Source organism: Mercenaria mercenaria, chromosome 1 (genome assembly GCF_021730395.1).
Source record: "Mercenaria mercenaria strain notata chromosome 1, MADL_Memer_1, whole genome shotgun sequence".
Taxonomy (NCBI): Eukaryota; Metazoa; Mollusca; class Bivalvia; order Venerida; family Veneridae; genus Mercenaria; species Mercenaria mercenaria.
In genome coordinates, this window is record NC_069361.1 from 64952508 (window position 1) to 64958507 (window position 6000).

The following is a 6000-nucleotide window of genomic DNA, read 5'->3' on the forward strand; positions in this document are numbered from 1 at the left end:
CCTGTGTTTTTTCTTCTCTTGTTGGTCTTAAAAACTAATGTTCTTCAAGCTCACAGAGTATGAAAAAATTCTTAACGTTAGAAAAAATTCGCTCTAACATCCTTAAGGGCCATATCTTCATAGTCACGTCATTTTTTTTTCAGCGTCGAAAAATGTTACTGGAAACGTCAATGATGCATTAAAAGTAAAAATATACACAGATCTGAATCAGAAATATCTTCCAGTTTTTGTTGGTACCAGTCAATAACGTGGGCTCTGTTATTTCTTGTGCGTTTATACAGGTATGAACCATATTGGGACTTTGTCATGAATCGCACTAGCGCTTCTCCAATGCTTTGCCAGAAGTCCCAAAATAAACATACAAACATAGTCCTAAAATATACAAATTATCTGCCAAAAAAATCGATTACCGTTTTTTACAGCAAATAAACAGAACAACCGAAAAGACCCACAGCTCCGGAGTATTTCCGTTGTGTAACGGCGGGCAGTTTACCTAACCAGTACTCTTGGATTCTTAACTAGTACTAATCTATAATTAACTGCAAGTAAATACCAACTATTCTACATGATTCAGAGATGGAGGACGAATGGTTTTAGACACAATGTATCTAGTCGCCATGGAGAACATAATTATGCCTCGCCCGGGAATCGAGCTCACAACCCTTGCGCTCTAAGTATTGAAGTAAACGGATAGCATTACTTTATAAATCAGTATTCTAGGACTTGGAAAATGGAATTTAGACGGTACTGTTAATACTGGCACTCGACTGGCTTTATAGAAATACTAGTAAGATTTTTTTCTATGTTTTGTACATATTTCGATTTCGGACGACCGCTTACGCGAATACAAATAGTTTTGTTTCTACAACTTAATTAGTAAAGTTTGAAGGTAAGAAATAGTTTTCAGAGCATAAATACTAGTAACCTTATATCCATTACACATCATATGCATTGGTTATACGCTATTTTCACCTGAAATCGAACTCCTACACTTTGGATTTATTTTGGCCGGGAAGTTACCAGTTTCCTTTCCTACGAAGTGTCCTGGCAAATTGCATATGTCGGGCGCTTTTGGGCGTCCCATATAAAAAAAGTCTTTTAATGAAGTGCAAGTATAAAATAGTAAATACGTTGGGCGGGATTTAAAGCGTTCGTTTAATAAACAGGATCACTTAAAATAGGCGGTTGCATGTCTGATGCCGATTGTACATGAAACCTGGTCAGAATGTGTATCTTTATGAAATTTATGCAATTTTGAAACTGGATCATCTTGGATAAAAAGGTCACTAGGTCATTTCATAGAAACCCTTTCTTAACATTGTAGAGGTCATATTTTCTACATACTGTATATGAAACCTGGTCTGGTCAGAATGTTTGTCGGCCACTTTTTCAGTCTTAACAATCTTTATGAAAGGTTGCCTTTCTGAAAGCTAGATAAAGTTTGAAGCAGTAAGAGGTAGAGTAGGTGCCTTGATGGCCCTTTTATCATTTCATATTATGCGCATGCCAGATAGTACGATGGTCGGGGCGATTACACGGTGGCGAAGGACTCGAGTACGACGGCGAAGGACACATACACGATGGTGATATGACGTTATGATGGCGAGGCACGACAGTGTGGCACCGTTAAATGTCGCAACACCGCTAAATGTCGCAAACACCGTTACATATCGCAAAATCATCTGCCGCTAAATGTCGCTTCTTTTACGTTAAGAAGTTTGAACTGCTATACTGCAATATAGGTATAAATTTAACAAAATATTCTGCACACATACATTGTATTGATATTCATTTAGATACGTTTTATATATCTGGAAAAGACAGACTTATTTATTTCTGATACAAATGTGACAAAAATGTCGAAGCACATAATCATCGGAATGCATCATTAAAGAGATGGGCATAGAAAATGAATTGATATACTGATGAAATAAAAAAAAAATAATGGAAAACCATAGCTCGCCAAACCCGACATAACGAAAATGTTGCAGGCTCGGTTTGACTGTGTCTGTTCGTGCACGGTAGTGGAAGTGCAAGCTACCGTCCACATCCGATTGAGTAGAACTCAACATTTACATATGTTATATGTACCGCAATGTAATTCAGAGACATGCGCATATGTATTCATATGACGGTGCACATGGAACCTTCAATGATGCACAGAGTGCAATTCCATGAAAAACGGCGTATGGTCCCCAGATAAAATAATGGCTGTGCCCTAAACGTGAAAACAATGAGCATAACTAAACAAACTGAAATTTTGAGAAGGGATCAGTGGTTATGGAGCCTGCATATCACAGAAATTGCCAAAAGCAGACACCATATCCAAGAGGTGATTAGATAATACCCAAGGCTTTAGCGGGAGTGTTGGATCGACCCAGGCCGAAATGATCAAGCTAAAATAATAAACAATACAGTTTAAACACAACATAAATGTCTTGCTGAACGATTTGAAGAGATCGAAATATAACAGCTCTGAATGAACACTTGATGATCACTTCTGGTATGTATTTCTTCATGTGCATTTCTAGTATTATTCCGCCTATTGTTAGGCATACTGTCAAACTAAATGCAAGTTGAAGGCCTAATGTTTTACATAACAAAACTTGATGACGCTATATCTTTACAATTTTAGTACAATTTTGGTTCTGAAACAAACAAGTACCTGCAATATTATATTACAAGTACTTAAATGGCAGAAAATAAAAGTCTACGGTTCACATATATATAAAATTAAGATACAGAAATAGCCAAAAGGTCGAAAAAAATATCATAACGAAATGTAAACAAATTTATAAATCAGTCTATCAATTTATAGTTACATGTACGTACGAAATGAACGACAGAAAAGAATCGGCAAAGTCCATGAACCACGCTAGCGATTCATGTTTTGCCGATCCTATTCTGTCGTACATCTCGAATGAACACCGAAAAAAGTTCTTTCTTATATTTACATATTTTCCTTTCCAGTTGTAAACAAGATTTTATTTTAATCTGCGCACAATATGTTGCATTTAACATTAAAGTCAGCTTCTTGGCTCGGTTCACCAGACAGAACAATTGCGACGTCATCTAGGGAACGTTCTCCCTGATTATATGCGGACGTCGCAGCGGTCCTTTATCACTAAGCAGCGTCGACGTAAATTTCACGCCCTTCATTTTGTTGTCCATACGAATGATCATCATAATTTCCTATAAAAAGAATAGGGCGAATGTAAATAGTTTGTATTAAAAGAATACAATGAACGTGCTCTGCCATTTAGTGTTACAATTTTTTCTGTTAAGAGTGCTTAAATTACCTACCCTTGCCAACTGCTGACTGACCTTGATTATCTTAATTATCTTAATTAAATGATGCCACATGATCAGTCTATGTTGTTCAATTCTCAAACAATAAAACATTGCCTGCTGACATAGGAGGGAACAGTTCAGACTCTAGTCTGCCAGCAAGGTTGGGTGCGCTTATAATTTCTCATTATAGAGTGGGTGGGATACGTATACATGAAATGCATAATACAGGATTATGTTTTGCAGGTTTATGTTTATATGATAACTCAGGTGAGCTTATTACAGTATGTGAAACTGAAATAGTATACGAAAAGGCTTAATCAAATCATGTGAATGATTTAAGAAAAGTCACCTTTGACATCTGATTGCAGTTTTAGCTTCTGATGCACTGGTTACTGTATTTTAAATTATATTTTATGCTGTTTCTTATGATAAAAGTCAAATAGTTCATTTAAGTTTAAATTCATTCTTAATTAAACCTTTTCTGCAAATGTCGGGCACCTTAGCCGCCATCTTGTATTTCTCCATGGGAACGAAAATATGGAGCTGAATGGTTTCAAGACATAATAATAAGCATTGATGTTTATTTTCTCGTAAAGTGTTAATTTTATACCCAACGTTTATAGTCGAATAACAAAACATTCAATAAATTTGACCTTTTGAACTTGAGTGTGACCTTGACCTTGAGGTTGTAGATATATGTAATCACATTTTTCTGAGAATTTGTACACTGAAAATGCAAACTAAGTTGTTTTCAATACCATATTTTGATTTTATTAAAAGTGCTGCTGACATTATCGTATTTCGTCCATTTTCTTTAATTTGGCGGCCATCTTTGTCGCCATCTTGGATTTCTCCTATTTGCAGCGAGGACAGATGACCAATCTCACATTTCGTATTTAGTGAACCTTTCCCTATATGGTGTAGAAATATTTTGTATAACAAGCCGGACACTTTTTTCAAAATTTTGGATCTTGGCTTTCAGACTAATACCTGTATAAACGCACAAGAAATAATATTCAGTTCTAGAGTTAATACAATGAATTTTTTTTTCAGGACCCAATTTGGGTATCCCCGTTTATTTCAAATTGTATACATAAAAGTATAGATACAAACACATGATGGATACGTACAATCACATTTATAAACAATGTAAATATCAACACATATTATTTAAAATTATGTACTCTTAATGACCAATTATGTATACACATTATCTGACAATTTTCAAATCGGGGTAATATTTACAAAAATGTTTCAAAAGAAGTATTTATGAAAAAAAGTAGAAAATATAGACAGAAAAAAAGAAAGAGTATATATGCATGAAACATATGTGCAAGTTATTTAAAAACAGAAGAAGAAAAATGGGGAATATGGGGGAAACTGATTGACAAAACAAAAAAAAATAGTAATGAAAAATCACATTGATTTCAATAATTCTTAGTAGACAGTTATGGTTAGCTCTATTAACATAACATCGGAAATAGCAAGTACTTACTTTTTTTTAGTATTTTAGTATTATAAAAGATAATATTTTGGCAGGTTAGGAAATATTTTACTTTGTTTTTTTTAAATTCTGCTGTTAATATTAGCTTACTCATCTATCGTTCCGATGACTTGAAACCAATTCTTTTCAAATTCAGATATCTTATTTAGATGGAATAAAGTTTAGTCCAATGTCATGTAACCATGCAGTTAAGATATTGATGGTTCGGCGAAGGGTTTAGTTATATTTGTTTTTAACTTAAACCTTTATCCCTGTCTCATATTTTAAATAAAGCACACACTTATTTTTCATCAAAGTTTGTGACGATAAATAAACCAGATAATCGCCTGGCCCCAATTTCACGAAAAAACTTAAGTAATTACTTAGTTAAGTATGTTATTTTAAAATTGTGCTGTTGCTTAAGTTAGTGTTGTTTAATGTTGATTTTTTTCTTTAACAATGTATTTATAGCTATATTCTACTGTGGTTAGTAGAATTTGTCTGCAGTAAGTATATTTCTTATTTCGATTATCCATTTTCTTTTAAATTCAGAATTGATGTGTTTTGATATATGAAATAGTCATATACGGCTCTGATATAGATAAAAAAGTGACTGAGTATGCATAAAGGGCAAAAACAAGCACTTGAGATAACAGACTTAGCTAAGCAATTACTTAAGTTTTTTTTTGTGAAATTGATGCCAGGTCTTTGAAACCCCGCTTGAGATATGGAATGGAAGCGTTCAGCCGTTAACCCGTGGAAGGTCGACATTATACCCATATACATGTCCGTACTTAGTGTTACCAGGGCTATTCCTCTACTTTTACAGCTGGAAAGGTTGTACTGACATTAAAGTAAAGTTTATGTAATGTCACAAATTAAAGCAACAACTATGGACTACGAAAAATGGTACAATTGTAGCGAGATAATGGGTAGATATACATATATACCCAAAATGACCAAGATACGGAAAACAGAACGATTCGCTTTAAGTTTTTTGTGTGTGTTGAGGAATGAAGTCCTTTCAAAATTTTATTCAAATCTGTAAGTAGTATTTGGTTTAAAGCTTCATTATGCTTTAAATTTTCATCTTAAAAACAGATGAACCAGCTTTCCGAATAGATGTTATGCGAAATTACATTAATAGAAAAACACTACTTTAAATACTGCACATGAACTGTTATAGCTAGATCCATATAGGGAGGGAATAAAAACAATAGATTCAA